The following is a 17,829-nucleotide window of genomic DNA, read 5'->3' on the forward strand; positions in this document are numbered from 1 at the left end:
TATGGCTGACGGTAGACCTATGTCTCAGAGTACATCATCCTGGTTGTATTCAGAAGGGAGGCCCCCATGCTAGTTGACAGACTACCCTCCCTGGACCCAGCTCCAGACTGCAACACTGTGTGCTTCTCTGTCTTAGTTAAGTGCCAACAATGGAGGAGGGGTGGCAAGGGGTGGTGGTGGGGGAGGTCAGGGGAGGGGTGGGTTAGACCATAACACTACCAGCTGGAGTAAGGTAGAGTAACACGGTATGGCAGACGACGGATTGACCACGTAGAGCCTTGAAGGGCTCATGTCTCTACCATACAACATGCTGTCTCAGGCATCTTGTTTCAAGTGTGGGGAACACAAAGACTAAATACATGGTAGTGTGTGATATAATTAAGCAATATAGCCAGAGGAGGTGTGTATATTGGCTAATATACCACGGCTAAGGGCTGTACTGATGTACAACGCCAAGCAGAGTAGCTGGATACAGCCCTTAGCAGTGGTATATTGGCCCTATACCACCAACTCCAGAGGTATCTCATTGCTATAGAAACTGGTTACCAATGTAATTAGAACAGTAAACAAGTATTTTTGAGTCATACCAGTGGTATATTGTCTGAAGGCTGGAATGTTGTTTCAGCCAATCAGCATCTAGGACCCAAACTACTAGGTTTATAATAAACAGTACATACCCTTTGATGCCGGTGATGAGGAAGATGAGGTTGCCGTTGATCTTGGTGCAGTTGACAAACATCTCTATGTTGCTGGCATCCACCGTCTGGGCTGTCTGCAGGCTGCCAGTCCCTATGCCGTCACACACTGGAACACACACACACGCACACACACACACACACACATCGTTGACATTTCTGCAACAACATTCCTCTGTCCAAGTCACAAGCTCCTTCCAGTTCCAAAGCTTTACTGTCACACATACAGTAGTTCCACTCGTTGTCCTACCAACGACCTTGGCATTTATTCACCAACTAGTTCCCTGGTCAAGGATGGCTGCTTTCTCAAGTATTTACTTATAGACTCATTATTTGGTGCATTGGCAAGGGCCTTTTCCCTGCTCAATACATTCAGATTGCTCTGATGACTTGGAAGACTTACAAAAGCATGAGCCAACAGTAGTGTCCTAAATGGCCCTCTATTCCTTATGTAGTGCACTACTTTTGACCCGTACGGTACCCACAGGACTCTGGTCAAACGTAGCGCACGACATAGGGCATAGGGTACCATTTGGGCCATAGCAATCTGAGCCAATTCCCACCGGCTAATGAATTCATTACATTGGTATTAATTACACTTATAGACCGGAAGTAGAGCCAAGTGTTTCTGACAGAGGCCTGACCGGGGTGAGTATGGCTGGCATTAACTGGTGTAACCAATTTTTGATTGTGATTTATACGAGTCATTTCAATACCTGAAATGTTAATTTGTTATCATTTCCCAGAGTTCCTCTGGGCCATCCCTCATTACCCCGCCTGTCCCCCTGACAGTATAATCAAGAGATGTGGAATCGATATACACACATATCTCTGAGCACTGAGGCTGAGAAACATAATTCTTCAGCATTGGGGAGGAGACAGAGAGGTAAGGGGTGGTATATGGGAGGAGACAGAGAGGTAAGGGTGATATATGGGAGGAGACAGAGAGGTTAGGTGTGGTATATGGGAGGAGACAGAGAGGTTAGGGGTGGTATATGGGAGGAGACAGAGAGGTAAGGGGTGGTATATGGGAGGAGACAGAGAGGTTAGGTGTGGTATATGGGAGGAGACAGAGAGGTAAGGGTGGTATATGGGAGGAGACAGAGAGGTTAGGGGTGGTATATGGGAGGAGACAGAGAGGTAAGGGTGGTATATGGGAGGAGACAGAGAGGTTAGGTGTGGTATATGGGAGGAGACAGAGAGGTTAGGGGTGGTATATGGGAGGAGACAGAGAGGTAAGGGGTGGTATATGGGAGGAGACAGAGAGGTAAGGGGTGGTATATGGGAGGAGACAGAGAGGTAAGGGGTGGTATATGGGAGGAGACAGAGAGGGGAGGGTGGTATATGGGAGGAGACAGAGAGGTAAGGGGTGGTATATGGGAGGAGACAGAGAGGGGAGGGGTGGTACAGACATCAGGATTGGTTAGGAGGCAGAGAGGGAAGGGGTGGTACAGACATCAGGATTGGTTAGGAGACAGAGAGGGAAGGGGTGGTACAGACATCAGGATTGGTTAGGAGACAGAGAGGGGAGGGGTGGTATATGGGAGGAGACAGAGAGGTTAGGGGTGGTACAGACATCAGGATTGGTTAGGAGACAGAGAGGGGAGGGGTGGTATATGGGAGGAGACAGAGAGGTTAGGGGTGGTATATGGGAGGAGACAGAGAGGTTAGGGGTGGTATATGGGAGGAGACAGAGAGGTTAGGGGTGGTATATGGGAGGAGACAGTGAGGTTAGGGGTGGTATATGGGAGGAGACAGAGAGGTAAGGGGTGGTATATGGGAGGAGACAGAGAGGGGAGGGGTGGTATATGGGAGGAGACAGAGAGGTAAGGGGTGGTATATGGGAGGAGACAGAGAGGTAAGGGGTGGTACAGACATCAGGATTGGGGAAGAGACAGACAGCAAAGGTGTGGTATATGGGAGGAGACTGAGAGTTAAGGGGTGGTATATGGGAGGAGACAGGAGGTAAGGGGTGGTATATGGGAGGAGACAGGAGGTAAGGGGTGGTATATGGGAGGAGACAGAGAGGTAAGGGGTAGTATATGGGAGGAGACAGAGAGGTAAGGGGTGGTATATGGGAGGAGACAGAGAGGGGAGGGTGGTATATGGGAGGAGACAGAGAGGTAAGGGGTGGTATATGGGAGGAGACAGAGAGGTAAGGGGTGGTATATGGGAGGAGACAGAGAGGGAGGGGTGGTATATGGGAGGAGACAGAGAGGTAAGGGATGGTATATCGGAGGAGACAGAGAGGTAAGGGGTGGTATATGGGAGGAGACAGAGAGGTAAGGGATGGTATATGGGAGGAGACAGAGAGGTAAGGGGTGGTATATGGGAGGAGACAGAGAGGTAAGGGGTGGTATATGGGAGGAGACAGAGAGGTAAGGGGTGGTATATGGGAGGAGACAGAGAGGTAAGGGATGGTATATGGGAGGAGACAGAGAGGTAAGGGGTGGTATATGGGAGGAGACAGAGAGGGGAGGGGTGGTACAGACATCAGGATTGGTTAGGAGACAGAGAGGTAAAGGGGTGGTACAGACATCAGGATTGGGGAAGAGACAGACAGCAAAGGTGTGGTATATGGGAGGAGACTGAGAGTTAAGGGGTGGTATATGGGAGGAGACAGGAGGTAAGGGGTGGTATATGGGAGGAGACAGGAGGTAAGGGGTGGTATATGGGAGGAGACAGAGAGGTAAGGGGGTATATGGGAGGAGACAGAGAGGTAAGGGGTGGTATATGGGAGGAGACAGAGAGGGAGGGGTGGTATATGGGAGGAGACAGAGAGGTAAGGGGTGGTATATGGGAGGAGACAGAGAGGTAAGGGGTGGTATATGGGAGGAGACAGAGAGGTAAGGGGTGGTATATGGGAGGAGACAGAGAGGGGAGGGGTGGTATATGGGAGGAGACAGAGAGGTAAGGGATGGTATATGGGAGGAGACAGAGAGGTAAGGGGTGGTATATGGGAGGAGACAGAGAGGTAAGGGGTGGTATATGGGAGGAGACAGAGAGGTAAGGGGTGGTATATGGGAGGAGACAGAGAGGTAAGGGATGGTATATGGGAGGAGACAGAGAGGTAAGGGGTGGTATATGGGAGGAGACAGAGAGGTAAGGGGTAGTATATGGGAGGAGACAGAGAGGTAAGGGGTGGTACAGACATCAGGATTGGGGAAGAGACAGACAGCAAAGGTGTGGTATATGGGAGGAGACTGAGAGTTAAGGGGTGGTATATGGGAGGAGACAGGAGGTAAGGGGTGGTATATGGGAGGAGACAGGAGGTAAGGGGTGGTATATGGGAGGAGACAGAGAGGTAAGGGATGGTATATGGGAGGAGACAGAGAGGTAAGGGGTGGTATATGGGAGGAGACAGAGAGGTAAGGGATGGTATATGGGAGGAGACAGAGAGGTAAGGGGTGGTATATGGGAGGAGACAGAGAGGTAAAGGGGTGGTACAGACATCAGGATTGGGGAAGAGACAGACAGCAAAGGTGTGGTATATGGGAGGAGACTGAGAGTTAAGGGGTGGTATATGGGAGGAGACAGGAGGTAAGGGGTGGTATATGGGAGGAGACAGGAGGTAAGGGGTGGTATATGGGAGGAGACAGAGAGGTAAGGGGTAGTATATGGGAGGAGACAGAGAGGTAAGGGGTGGTATATGGGAGGAGACAGAGAGGGGAGGGGTGGTATATGGGAGGAGACAGAGAGGTAAGGGGTGGTATATGGGAAGAGACAGAGAGGTAAGGGGTGGTATATGGGAGGAGACAGAGAGGTAAGGGGTGGTATATGGGAGGAGACAGAGAGGGGAGGGGTGGTATATGGGAGGAGACAGAGAGGTAAGGGGTGGTATATGGGAGGAGACAGAGAGGTAAGGGGTGGTATATGGGAGGAGACAGAGAGGTAAGGGGTGGTACAGACATCAGGATTGGTTAGGAGACAGAGAGGTAAGGGGTGGTACAGACATCAGGATTGGGGAGGAGACAGAGAGGGGAGGGGTGGTACAGACATCAGGATTGGGGAGGAGACAGAGAGGGAGGGGTGGTACAGACATCAGGATTGGGGAGGAGACAGAGAGGTAAGGGGTGGTATATGGGAGGAGACAGAGAGGGGAGGGTGGTACAGACATCAGGATTGGGGAGGAGACAGAGAGGGGAGGGGTGGTACAGACATCAGGATTGGGGAGGAGACAGAGAGGGGAGGGGTGGTACAGACATCAGGATTGGGGAGGAGACAGAGAGGGGAGGGGTGGTACAGACATCAGGATTGGGGAGGAGACAGAGAGGTAAGGGGTGGTATATGGGAGGAGACAGAGAGGGGAGGGGTGGTACAGACATCAGGATTGGGGAGGAGACAGAGAGGGGAGGGGTGGTACAGACATCAGGATTGGGGAGGAGACAGAGAGGGGAGGGGTGGTACAGACATCAGGATTGGGGAGGAGACAGAGAGGGGAGGGGTGGTACAGGCATCAGGATTGGGGAGGAGACAGAGAGGGAAGGGGTGGTACAGACATCAGGATTGGGGAGGAGACAGAGAGGTAAGGGGTGGTACAGACATCAGGATTGGGGAGGAGACAGAGAGGGGAGGGGTGGTATATGGGAGAAGACAGAGAGGTTAGGGGTGGTATATGGGAGGAGACAGAGAGGTTAGGAGTGGTTTATGGGAGGAGAAAGAGCGGGAAGGGGTGGTATATGGGAGGAGACAGAGAGGTAAGGAGTGGTACAGACATCATGATTGGTTAGGAGACAGAGAGGTAAGGGGTGGTATATGGGAGGAGACAGAGAGGTAAGGGGTGGTATATGGGAGGAGACAGAGAGGTTAGGGGTGGTTTATGGGAGGAGACAGAGAGGTAAGGAGTGGTACAGACATCATGATTGGTTCGGAGACAGAGAGGTAAGGGGTGGTATATGGGAGGAGACAGAGAGGTAAGGGGTGGTATATGGGAGGAGACAGAGAGGTTAGGGGTGGTATATGGGAGGAGACAGAGAGGTAAGGGGTCGTATGTGGGAGGAGCCAGAAAGGTAGGGGGTGGTATATGGGAGGAGACACAGAGGTTAGGGGTGGTATATGGGAGGAGACAGAGATGTAAGGGTGGTATATGGGAGGAGACAGAGAGGTTAGGGGTGGTATATGGGAGGAGACAGAGAGGTAAGGAGTTGTACAGACATCATGATTGGTTAGGAGACAGAGAGGTAAGGGGTGGTATATGGGAGGAGACAGAGAGGTTAGGGGTGGTATATGGGAGGAGACAGAGAGGTTAGGGGTGGTATATGGGAGGAGACAGAGAGGTAAGGGGTCGTATGTGGGAGGAGACAGAAAGGTAGGGGGTGGTATATGGGAGGAGACAGAGAGGTTAGGGGTGGTATATTGGAGGAGACAGAGATGTAAGGGTGGTATATGGGAGGAGACAGAGAGGTAAGGAGTGGTACAGAAATCATGATTGGTTCGGAGACAGAGAGGTAAGGGGTGGTATATGGGAGGAGACAGAGAGGTAAGGGGTGGTATATGGGAGGAGACAGAGAGGTTAGGGGTGGTTTATGGGAGGAGACAGAGAGGTAAGGGGTGGTATATGGGAGGAGACAGAGAGGTAAGGGGTCGTATGTGGGAGGAGCCAGAAAGGTAGGGGGTGGTATATGGGAGGAGACACAGAGGTTAGGGGTGGTATATGGGAGGAGACAGAGATGTAAGGGGTGGTATATGGGAGGAGACAGAGAGGTTAGGGGTGGTATATGGGAGGAGACAGAGAGGTAAGGAGTTGTACAGACATCATGATTGGTTAGGAGACAGAGAGGTAAGGGGTGGTATATGGGAGGAGACAGAGAGGTTAGGGGTGGTATATGGGAGGAGACAGAGAGGTTAGGGGTGGTATATGGGAGGAGACAGAGAGGTAAGGGGTCGTATGTGGGAGGAGCCAGAAAGGTAGGGGGTGGTATATGGGAGGAGACACAGAGGTTAGGGGTGGTATATGGGAGGAGACAGAGATGTAAGGGTGGTATATGGGAGGAGACAGAGAGGTTAGGGGTGGTATATGGGAGGAGACAGAGAGGTAAGGAGTTGTACAGACATCATGATTGGTTAGGAGACAGAGAGGTAAGGGGTGGTATATGGGAGGAGACAGAGAGGTTAGGGGTGGTATATGGGAGGAGACAGAGAGGTTAGGGGTGGTATATGGGAGGAGACAGAGAGGTAAGGGGTCGTATGTGGGAGGAGACAGAAAGGTAGGGGGTGGTATATGGGAGGAGACAGAGAGGTTAGGGGTGGTATATTGGAGGAGACAGAGATGTAAGGGTGGTATATGGGAGGAGACAGAGAGGTAAGGAGTGGTACAGAAATCATGATTGGTTCGGAGACAGAGAGGTAAGGGGTGGTATATGGGAGGAGAGAGAGAGGTAAGGGGTGGTATATGGGAGGAGACAGAGAGGTTATGGGTGGTATATGGGAGGAGACAGAGAGGTAAGGGGTGGTATGTGGGAGGAGACAGAAAGGTAGGGGGTGGTATATGGGAGGAGACAGAGAGGTTAGGGGTGGTATATGGGAGGAGAGAGAGAGGTAAGGGGTGGTATATGGGAGGAGACAGAGAGGTAAGGGGTGGTATGTGGGAGGAGACAGAAAGGTAGGGGGTGGTATATGGGAGGAGACAGAGAGGTTAGGGGTGGTATATGGGAGGAGAGAGAGAGGTAAGGGGTGGTATATGGGAGGAGACAGAGAGGTAAGGGGTGGTATGTGGGAGGAGACAGAAAGGTAGGGGGTGGTATATGGGAGGAGAGAGAGAGGTAAGGGGTGGTATATGGGAGGAGAGAGAGAGGTAAGGGGTGGTATATGGGAGGAGACAGAGAGGTAAGGGGTGGTATGTGGGAGGAGACAGAAAGGTAGGGGGTGGTATATGGGAGGAGACAGAGAGGTAAGGGGTGGTATGTGGGAGGAGACAGAGAGGTAAGGGGTGGTATGTGGGAGGAGACAGAGAGGTTAGGGGTGGTATGTGCGAGGAGACAGAGAGGTTAGGGGTGGTATATGGGAGGAGACAGAGAGGTAAGGGGTGGTATGTGGGAGGAGACAGAGAGGTAAGGGGTGGTTTATGGGAGGAGAGAGAGAGGTAAGGGGTGGTATATGGGAGGAGACAGAGAGGTAAGGGGTGGTATGTGGGAGGAGACAGAAAGGTAGGGGGTGGTATGTGGGAGGAGAGAGAGAGGTAAGGGGTGGTATATGGGAGGAGAGAGAGAGGTAAGGGGTGGTATATGGGAGGAGACAGAGAGGTAAGGGGTGGTATGTGGGAGGAGACAGAAAGGTAGGGGGTGGTATATGGGAGGAGACAGAGAGGTTAGGGGTGGTATATGGGAGGAGACAGAGAGGACTGTCACATCCTGACCATAGATATCTCTATTTTATTTATATTTTGGTTGGTCAGGGTGTGACTAGGGTGGGTATGCTAGTTTTGTATTGTCTAGGGTTTTGTATTGTCTAGGGTTTTTGAATTGTCTATGGTTTTTGTATGTCTAGCGTTTTCTAGGTCTAGGGTTTTGTAGGTCTAGGGTTTTGTAGGTCTTGGGTTTTGTAGGTCTAGGGTTTTGTAGGTCTAGGGTTTTGTAAGTCTAGGGTTTTGTAGGTCTAGGGTTTTGTAGGTCTAGGCGTTTTTGTATTTCTATGTTGGCTGATGGTTCCCAAACAGAGACAGCTGTTTATCGTTGTCTCTGATTGGGGATCATATTTAGGTAGCCATTTCCCTTTGGTGTTTGTGGGATCTGTCTATGTGAAGTTGCCTGTCAGCACTCGTTTGTATTGCTTCACGTTTTGTCTTGTTATTTTGTAAGTTTGTTCAGTGTTCATTCTTTAAATAAATAAGAATGTACGCATACCACGCTGCGCCTTGGACCGATCATTATAACGAACGTGACAATTATGGGGATACCTTTGGGACAGATGTCATTATGGGGGTACAGTATGTGGGTACCTTTGGGACAGATGTCATTATGTGGGTACCTTTGGGACAGATGTCATTATGGGGGTACAGTATGTGGGTACCTTTGGGACAGATGTCATTATGTGGGTACCTTTGGGACAGATGTCATTATGGGGGTACAGTATGTGGGTACCTTTGGGACAGATATCAGTGCAGGGGATGCACATCTTGATGCGGTTCTCCTCTACTTCCATCTTGTTGCTGGGACAAGCCCTCACACAGGAGCTGTGGTCCACCACAAAGTTATCTGGGACACAACACACAGATATAACAACTTTACTCTTCACATTACAGAAACTCTTCCACAGAGCTGTCCTAGATGGTTGTCTATAACTTTACTCTACACATTACAGAAACTCTTCCACAGGGCTGTCCTAGATGGTTGTCTATAACTTTACTCTACACATTACAGAAACTCTTCCACAGAGCTGTCCTAGATGGTTGTCTATAACTTTACTCTACACATTACAGAAACTCTTCCACAGGGCTGTCCTAGATGGTTGTCTATAACTTTACTCTACACATTACAGAAACTCTTCCACAGTGCTGTCCTAGATGGTTGTGTGCACGTGTCTGTGTCAGTCCCCTGAATTGATTTGTACATCAATAGTTTTGGGTCATGGGTCATGCCAGCATTGTACATGGTGTGGGTCATGGGTCATGCCAGCATTATGCATGGTGTGGGTCATGGGTCATGCAAGAATTATACATGGTGTGGGTCATGGGTCATTCCAGTGTTATGCATGGTGTGGGTCAAGGGTCATGCCAGTGTTATGCGTGGTGTGGGTCAAGGGTCATGCCAGTGTTATGCATGGTGTGGGTCAAGGGTCATGCCAGTGTTATGCATGGTGTGGGTCAAGGGGCATGCCAGTGTTATGCATGGTGTGGGTCAAGGGTCATGCCAGTGTTATGCATGGTGTGGGTCAAGGGTCATGCCAGTGTTATGCATGTTGTGGGTCATGGGTCATGCCAGTGTTATGCATGGTGTGGGTCAAGGGTCATGCCAGTGTTATGCATGGTGTGGGTCAAGGGTCATGCCTGTGTTATGCATGGTGTGGGTCAAGGGTCATGCCAGTGTTATGCATGGTGTGGGTCAAGGGTCATGCCAGCGTTATGCATGGTGTGGGTCAAGGGTCATGCCAGTGTTATGCATGGTGTGGGTGAAGGGTCATGCCAGCATTATACATGGTGTGGGTCATGGGTCATGCCAGCGTTATACATGGTGTGGGTCATGGGTCATGCCAGTGTTATACATGGTGTGGGTCAAGGGTCATGCCAGCATTATACATGGTGTGGGTCATGGGTCATGCCAGTGTTATACATGGTGTGGGTCAAGGGTCATGCCAGCATTATACATGGTGTGGGTCATGGGTCATGTCAGTGTTATACATGGTGTGGGTCAAGGGTCATGCCAGCATTATACATGGTGTGGGTCAAGCCAGTGTTATGCATGGTGTGGGTCAAGGGTCATGCCAGTGTTATACATGGTGTGGGTCATGGGTCATGCCAGCATTATACATGGTGTGGGTCAAGGGTCATGCCAGTGTTATACATGGTGTGGGTGAAGGGTCATGCCAGCATTATGTATGGTGTGGGTCATGGGTCATGCCAGTGTTATGCATGGTGTGGGTCAAGGGTCATGCCAGTGTTATGCATGGTGTGGGTCAATGGTCATGCCAGTGTTATGCATGGTGTGGGTCAAGGGTCATGCCTGTGTTATGCATGGTGTGGGTCAAGGGTCATGCCAGTGTTATTTATGGTGTGGGTCAAGGGTCATGCCAGCGTTATGCATGGTGGGGGTCAAGGGTCATGCCAGCGTTATGCTTGGTGTGGGTCATGGGTCATGCCAGTGTTATACATGGTGTGGGTCAAGGGTCATGCCAGTCTTATGCATGGTGTGGGTCATGGGTCATGCCAGCATTATACATGGTGTGGGTCAAGACAGTGTCATGCATGGTGTGGGTCAAGGGTCATGCCAGTGTTATGCATGGTGTGGGTGAAGGGTCATGCCAGCATTATGCATGGTGTGGGTCATGGGTCATGCCAGCATTATACATGGTGTGGGTCATGGGTCATGCCAGTGTTATACATGGTGTGGGTCAAGGGTCATGCCAGCATTATACATGGTGTGGGTCAAGCCAGTGTTATGCATGGTGTGGGTCAAGGGTCACGCCAGTGTTATACATGGTGTGGGTCATGGGTCATGCCAGCATTATACATGTTGTGTGTCAAGGGTCATGCCAGTGTTATACATGGTGTGGGTGAAGGGTCATGCCAGCATTATGCATGGTGTGGGTCATGGGTCATGCCAGTGTTATGCATAGTGTGGGTCAAGGGTCATGCCAGTGTTATGCATGGTGTGGGTCAAGGGTCATGCCAGTGTTATTTATGGTGTGGGTCAAGGGTCATGCCAGCGTTATGCATGGTGGGGGTCAAGGGTCATGCCAGCGTTATGCTTGGTGTGGGTCAAGGGTCATGCCAGTGTTATACATGGTGTGGGTCAAGGGTCATGCCAGTCTTATGCATGGTGTGGGTCATGGGTCATGCCAGCATTATACATGGTGTGGGTCAAGACAGTGTCATGCATGGTGTGGGTCAAGGGTCATGCCAGTGTTATGCATGGTGTGGGTGAAGGGTCATGCCAGCATTATACATGGTGTGGGTCATGGGTCATGCCAGCATTATACATGGTGTGGGTCATGGGTCATGCCAGTGTTATACATGGTGTGGGTCAAGCCAGTGTTATGCATGGTGTGGGTCAAGGGTCATGCCAGTGTTATACATGGTGTGGGTCATGGGTCATGCCAGCATTATACATGGTGTGGGTCAAGGGTCATGCCAGTGTTATACATGGTGTGGGTGAAGGGTCATGCCAGCATTATGTATGGTGTGGGTCATGGGTCATGCCAGTGTTATGCATGGTGTGGGTCATGGGTCATGCCAGCATTATACATGGTGTGGGTCAAGGGTCATGCCAGTGTTATACATGGTGTGGGTGAAGGGTCATGCCAGTGTTATGCATGGTGTGGGTGAAGGGTCATGCCAGCATTATACATGGTGTGGGTCATGGGTCATGCCAGCATTATACATGGTGTGGGTCATGGGTCATGCCAGTGTTATACATGGTGTGGGTCAAGGGTCATGCCAGCATTATACATGGTGTGGGTCAAGCCAGTGTTATGCATGGTGTGGGTCAAGGGTCATGCCAGTGTTATGCACGGTGTGGGTCAGGTAACCGGTTCTTACGGGGACACTTCTCCACACAGAAGGATCCATAGGTGTACTTGGCCCGTGGGTTGGATTCTAGCTGGAAGGTGGTGGGGTTGTACACAAAGGGCTGGGGGCACTGGGTCACGCACGCCCCGCTGTCGTTGAAGTTGGTGCAGGCCTGGAACGGAAACATTAGGAACACACAGTCTGAGGGTGTAGGAGCGTAGGGTAGGACTCAATTTAACCAGCCACAGTAATGTACATTGACGTTGTCTTTGTTTAGAAACTACTGTCTGGGCATTTTATTCTGAAATGTGTAAGCATGTACGTGTTAGAGCAGTCTACCTGGTAGTGGTATGTTTTACAACAGACTACCGTAAACCATATGGGGGTTTTATCACACTGGGATACAGAGCTATTATGTAAACACTACAAGGTGGGTTAGATGGGATTGAGCCCTGAGGAACACAAGGACACACCACTGTTTACTATTTACTACATGATCAGTCGTTTTTAGCCAGGTTTAATCATATTACAGTATACAGGTCATACTGGATCTGCAGCCAAAACACTCTTATCCTCCAGGTCATACTGTATCTGCAGCCAAAACACTCTTATCCTCCAGGTCATACTGTATATGCAGCCAAAACACTCTTATCCTCCAGGTCATACTGGATCTGCAGCCAAAACACTCTTATCCTCCAGGTCATACTGGATCTGCAGCCAAAACACTCTTATCCTCCAGGTCATACTGGATCTGCAGCCAAAACACTCTTATCCTCCAGGTCATACTGGATCTGCAGCCAAAACACTCTTATCCTCTAGGTCATACTGGATCTACAGCCAAAACACTCTTATCCTCCAGGTCATACTGGATCTGCAGCCAAAACACTCTTATCCTCCAGGTTATACTGGATCTGCAGCCAAAACACTCTTATCCTCCAGGTCATACTGTATCTGCAGCCAAAACACTCTTATCCTCCAGGTCATACTGTATCTGCAGCCAAAACACTCTTATCCTCCAGGTTATACTGGATTTGCAGCCAAAACACTCTTATCCTCCAGGTCATACTGTATCTGCAGCCAAAACACTCTTATCCTCCAGGTCATACTGTATCTGCAGCCAAAACACTCTTATCCTCCAGGTCATACTGTATCTGCAGCCTATCTCCAGTCTATTAAACACACAGAGATGTGTCTTTCAGTAACTGGGGAATTAGAGAATGTGTGTGAATTCTGTTGTTGTGTTGGGAGAGTAATGTGTGTGTGAGGGGGGTTAACTGTGGATAACTGTGTAGGTGTCTGTGTGTATGCGCGGGCATCTGTGTGTTTGTGTGTGTGTGTCCACGTACGAAGCAGTCTGTGTCCTTGGGTCCCGAGCAGCCCCCAGCACACTCCCTGTGGCAGCAGTTACTGACGTAGGGGCCGAAGCAACGGCCGTCACACTGCTCAGCACACACAGTCTTGGTCACTGTGGAGAGCACAGGGTTTACATTACTGACAGAGGTATACGCACGCACGCACGCATGCACGCACGCACGCACACACACACACACACACACACACACACACAATGCACTGCCAGTTATATAGTGTAAGTTATAGCTCTCCATAGAAAATGCCTGATATGGAATGTGGTCAATGATAAATCAATCCCTACACCCCTGTTTTATGACACTGGGTTTATACCCTGTTGAGAAGAGGATCCCAACAACACACACTTCACACAGTGGCATAATAATTCTGGGTTGTCAAAGCCTTGCGTTTAAGTGCTCACTTCCTGTCCCTCTGTGTGGGAACATAATGAAGTGGTAGGACAGAAAGCTGTGGAGCTCTTAGCTCTATTATTCTGACTGAGGAACTGCAAAGAAAAGACCAATCACTCTCTATGGTTGTCTATGACGACTGGAGTTCACCCTGTCATTACACAGAGGAGTGTTACAGTGAAATCCACAGCTGCTTGATCTCTCTTTGTTTCTCTCGCTCTTTCTCTTTCTCTTTGTTTCTCTCTCTCTGTTTCTCTCGCTCTTACTCTTTCTTTCTCTTTGTTTCTCTCTCTCTGTTTCTCTCACTCTTTCTCTTTCTTTCTCTTTGTTTCTCTCTCTCTGTTTCTCTCTCTTTCTCTCTCTCTATCTCTCTCTTTCTCCCTCTTTCTCTCTCTGTTTCTCTCTTGTTCTCTTTCTGTTTATCTCTCTCTTTCTCTCTGTTTATCTCTCTTCTCTTTCTCTTTCTCTCTCTCTGTTTCTCTCTCTTTCTGTTTCTCTCTGTTTCTCTCTCTGTTTCAATCTCTGTTGCTCTCTCTGTTTCTCTCTCTGTTTCTCTCTCGTTCTCTCTCTCTTTCTGTTCATCTCTCTCTTTCTCTCTGTTTCTCTCTCTATGTCTCTCTCTCTCTGTTTCTCTCTCTGTTTCTCTCTCATTCCCTCTCTCTTTCTGTTTCTCTCTCTTTCTCTCTCTCTCTTTGTTCTCTCTCTCTTGCTCTCTCTCTCTTGCTCTCTCTGACCTTGTGTGTGAGTGTGAGTGTAAGTGTTAATGTGAGTGTGTGTGTGTGTGTGTGTGTGTGTGTGTGTGTGTGTGTGTGTGTGTGTGTGTGTGTGTGGTTTGTGTGGATGGTTATCTGACATGTTTTGTTTGTGTGTGTGTGTGTGTGTTTTGTGTAATACATACAGCTTTGGCACTGGTTGTCCTGATGGCCCCAGCAGCGTCCGTTACAAGAGCGATGACATCGTTTGCCTGCGGACCACACACACACACACAAACAAACAAACAAACAAACAAACAAAACATGTCAGATAACCATCCACACACACACACACACACACACACACACACACACACACACACACACACACACACACACACACACACACACACACACACACACACACACACACACACACACACACACACACACACACACGAACCTCCATCCTCCAACCCACCACCCATAAACATCCTCTCACCACCCGTTAACCGTTCCCCCCTTAACACACCCTTTCTCAGAAACCACCCTCAGATTGTGCTCAGTGAGTGGGTGAGTGTGCTCAGTGAGTGGGTGAGTGTGCTCACTGAGTGGGTGAGTGTGCTCTGAGAGAGGGTGAGTGTGCTCTGAGAGAGGGTGAGTGTGCTCTGAGAGAGGGTGAGTGTGCTCTGAGAGAGGGTGAGTGTGCTCAGTGAGTGGGTGAGTGTGCTCTGAGAGTGGGTGAGTGTGCTCTGAGAGTGGCTGAGTGTGCTATGAGAGTGGGTGAGTGTGTGCTGAGAGTGGGTGAGTGTGCTATGAGAGTGGCTGAGTGTGCGCTGAGAGTGGGTGAGTGTGTGCTGAGAGTGGGTGAGTGTGCTATGAGAGTGGGTGAGTGTGCTCTGAGAGTGGATGAGTGTACTATGAGAGTGGTTGAGTGTGCTCTGAGAGTGTGTGAGTGTGCGCTGAGAGTGGGTGAGTGTACTATGAGAGTGGGTGAGTGTGTGCTGAGAGTGGGTGAGTGTGCTATGAGAGTGGGTGAGTGTGCTCTGAGAGTGGATGAGTGTACTATGAGAGTGGGTGAGTGTGCTCTGAGAGTGTGTGAGTGTGCGCTGAGAGTGGGTGAGTGTACTATGAGAGTGGGTGAGTGTGCTCTGAGAGTGGGTGAGTGTACTATGAGAGTGGGTGAGTGTGCTCTGAGAGTGTGTGAGTGTACCATGAGAGTGGGTGAGTGTGCGCTGAGAGTGGGTGAGTGTGCGCTGAGAGTGGGTGAGTGTGCTCTGAGAGTGGGTGAGTGTGCTCTGAGAGTGGGTGAGTGTGCTCTGAGAGTGGGTGAGTGTACTATGAGAGCGGGTGAGTGTGCTCTGAGAGTGGGTGAGTGTGCGCTGAGAGTGGGTGAGTGTACTATGAGAGTGGGTGAGTGTGCTCTGAGAGTGGGTGAGTGTACTATGAGAGTGGGTGAGTGTACTATGAGAGTGGGTGAGTGTACTATGAGAGTGGGTGAGTGTGCTCTGAGAGTGGGTGAGTGTACTCTGAGAGTGGGTGAGTGTACTCTGAGAGTGGGTGAGTGTACTCTGAGAGTGGGTGAGTGTACTATGAGAGTGGGTGAGTGTGTTCTGAGAGTGGGTGAGTGTACTATGAGAGTGGGTGAGTGTGCTCTGAGAGTGGGTGAGTGTACTATGAGAGTGGGTGAGTGTACTATGAGAGTGGGTGAGTGTGCTCTGAGAGTGGGTGAGTGTACTATGAGAGTGGGTGAGTGTGCTCTGAGAGTGGGTGAGTGTGCTCTGAGAGTGGGTGAGTGTACTATGAGAGTGGGTGAGTGTGCTCTCATTGTTCTCGCTGGCTCTCTCTGGGTCTACAGTAAGTATGAGGGACAAGGATCCACTCCCAGTCAAGTCATCTCTCTCAGGCAAAAAGTGGGGACATGACACATAACAGTTATCATAGCCCACCGTCAGTGAGCGTGAATGGGCCTGTCATCATCAGGCTTTAATTGACTGTGTGGTAATTACATGCTGAAGTGGAGGGCTGAGTGAATGTCACCCTCGGCCCCCTGCCTGCCTGTGAAATTACGCCTCGCTCACTCCAAAAATTATTATGTTAAATAGCGATCCAATCTGGCAACCTCAAAGAAAGCCTCAATCTGGCAACCTGGGCTCCCACGCACTCCGAGCCACTCTCTCATTTTATGCCAACTCGTATTGTCTTATACTCCCTCTCCTCTGTCCTCTCTTCCGTCCTCTCTTCCGTCCTCTCCTACTTCCTCTCCTCTGTCCTCTCCTCTGTCCTCTCCAGTCCTCTCCTCCGTCCTCTCCTCCGTCCTCTCTTATGTCCTCTCCTCTGTCCTCTCCTCTGTCCTCTCTTCTGTCCTCTCTTCTGTCCTCCCCTCTGTCCTCTCCTCTGTCTTCTCCTCTGTCTTCTTATATCCTCTCCTCTGTCCTCTCCTCTGTCCTCTCCTCTGTCCTCTCTTCTGTCCTCTCCTCTGTCCTCTCTTATGTCCTCTCTTATGTCCTCTCTCATGTCCTCTCTTTTGTCCTCTATTATGTCCTCTCTTCTGTCCTCTCTTCTGTCCTCTCTTCTGTCCTCTCCTCTGTCCTCTCCTCTGTCCTCTCTTATGTCCTCTCTTCTGTCCTCTCTTCTGTCCTCTCCTCTGTCCTCTCCTCTGTCCTCTCCTCTGTCCTCTCTTATGTCCTCTCTTATGTCCTCTCTTATGTCCTCTCCTCTGTCCTCTCCTCTGTCCTCTCCTCTGTCCTCTCCTCTGTCCTCTCCTCTGTCCTCTCTTATGTCCTCTCCTATGTCCTCTCCTCCGTCCTCTCTCCCGTCCTCTCATCTGTCCTCTCTTCTTCTTCTAACATCTCAAACAGACACCTTGTGGGGAGGATCTACATGCTCACTCGAGCGTTGTGTGACATTTCGTGGTCATACGTGCTGTTTTTAGTGGTCACTGTGACATTCAGTGACATTTTCTACACTGCTATTGAATGCATATCATGCCCTCACTTTTCCTTGGCATACAATGCAATCTAGGGAGGGGAAAACAAATTGAAAATGTGGAGAAGGTTTGGGGGAGTGGACTTGGAACTAAAATGGCGGTGTGTTTTGACACACAGTGGCCGGTAGCCAATGACTGTGTGTTTCGACACACAATGGCCGGTAGCCAATTGGCTGTGTGTTTCGACACACAATGGCCGGTAGCCAATGGCTGTGTGTTTCGACACACAATGGCCGGTAGCCAATGGCTGTATGTTTTGACACACAGTGGCCGGTAGCCATATCAGTGTTTCAAACACTTGGATTGGAGCTGGCTGTCAGCTTTAGTGAGCTTTATGTGCAGCTGAGACCCAATCACCATGGGCCTGGCTGTATAGCAACACAACCACCTCCATGTGAGTTTAATCACTGATCTATTGGGATGCTGCTTCCAACTCACCTTCAGCAAAACAGAGATGAAGGATACAAAGGAAGGACCATTTGAACAATATCATTTGTATGAAACTGAGGAAACATGTAAGTGTGTGAAGGTG

The 17,829-nt window shown here is 50.0% G+C and overlaps 1 pseudogene; it reads right to left on the reverse strand.

Moving 5' to 3' along the window:
- Positions 1–17,829, reverse strand: part of LOC135542930 (receptor tyrosine-protein kinase erbB-4-like) — a 279,082-nt pseudogene that overhangs the window by 131,782 nt on the left and 129,471 nt on the right.

This window comes from Oncorhynchus masou, chromosome 7 (assembly GCF_036934945.1).
Source record: "Oncorhynchus masou masou isolate Uvic2021 chromosome 7, UVic_Omas_1.1, whole genome shotgun sequence".
Taxonomy (NCBI): Eukaryota; Metazoa; Chordata; class Actinopteri; order Salmoniformes; family Salmonidae; genus Oncorhynchus; species Oncorhynchus masou.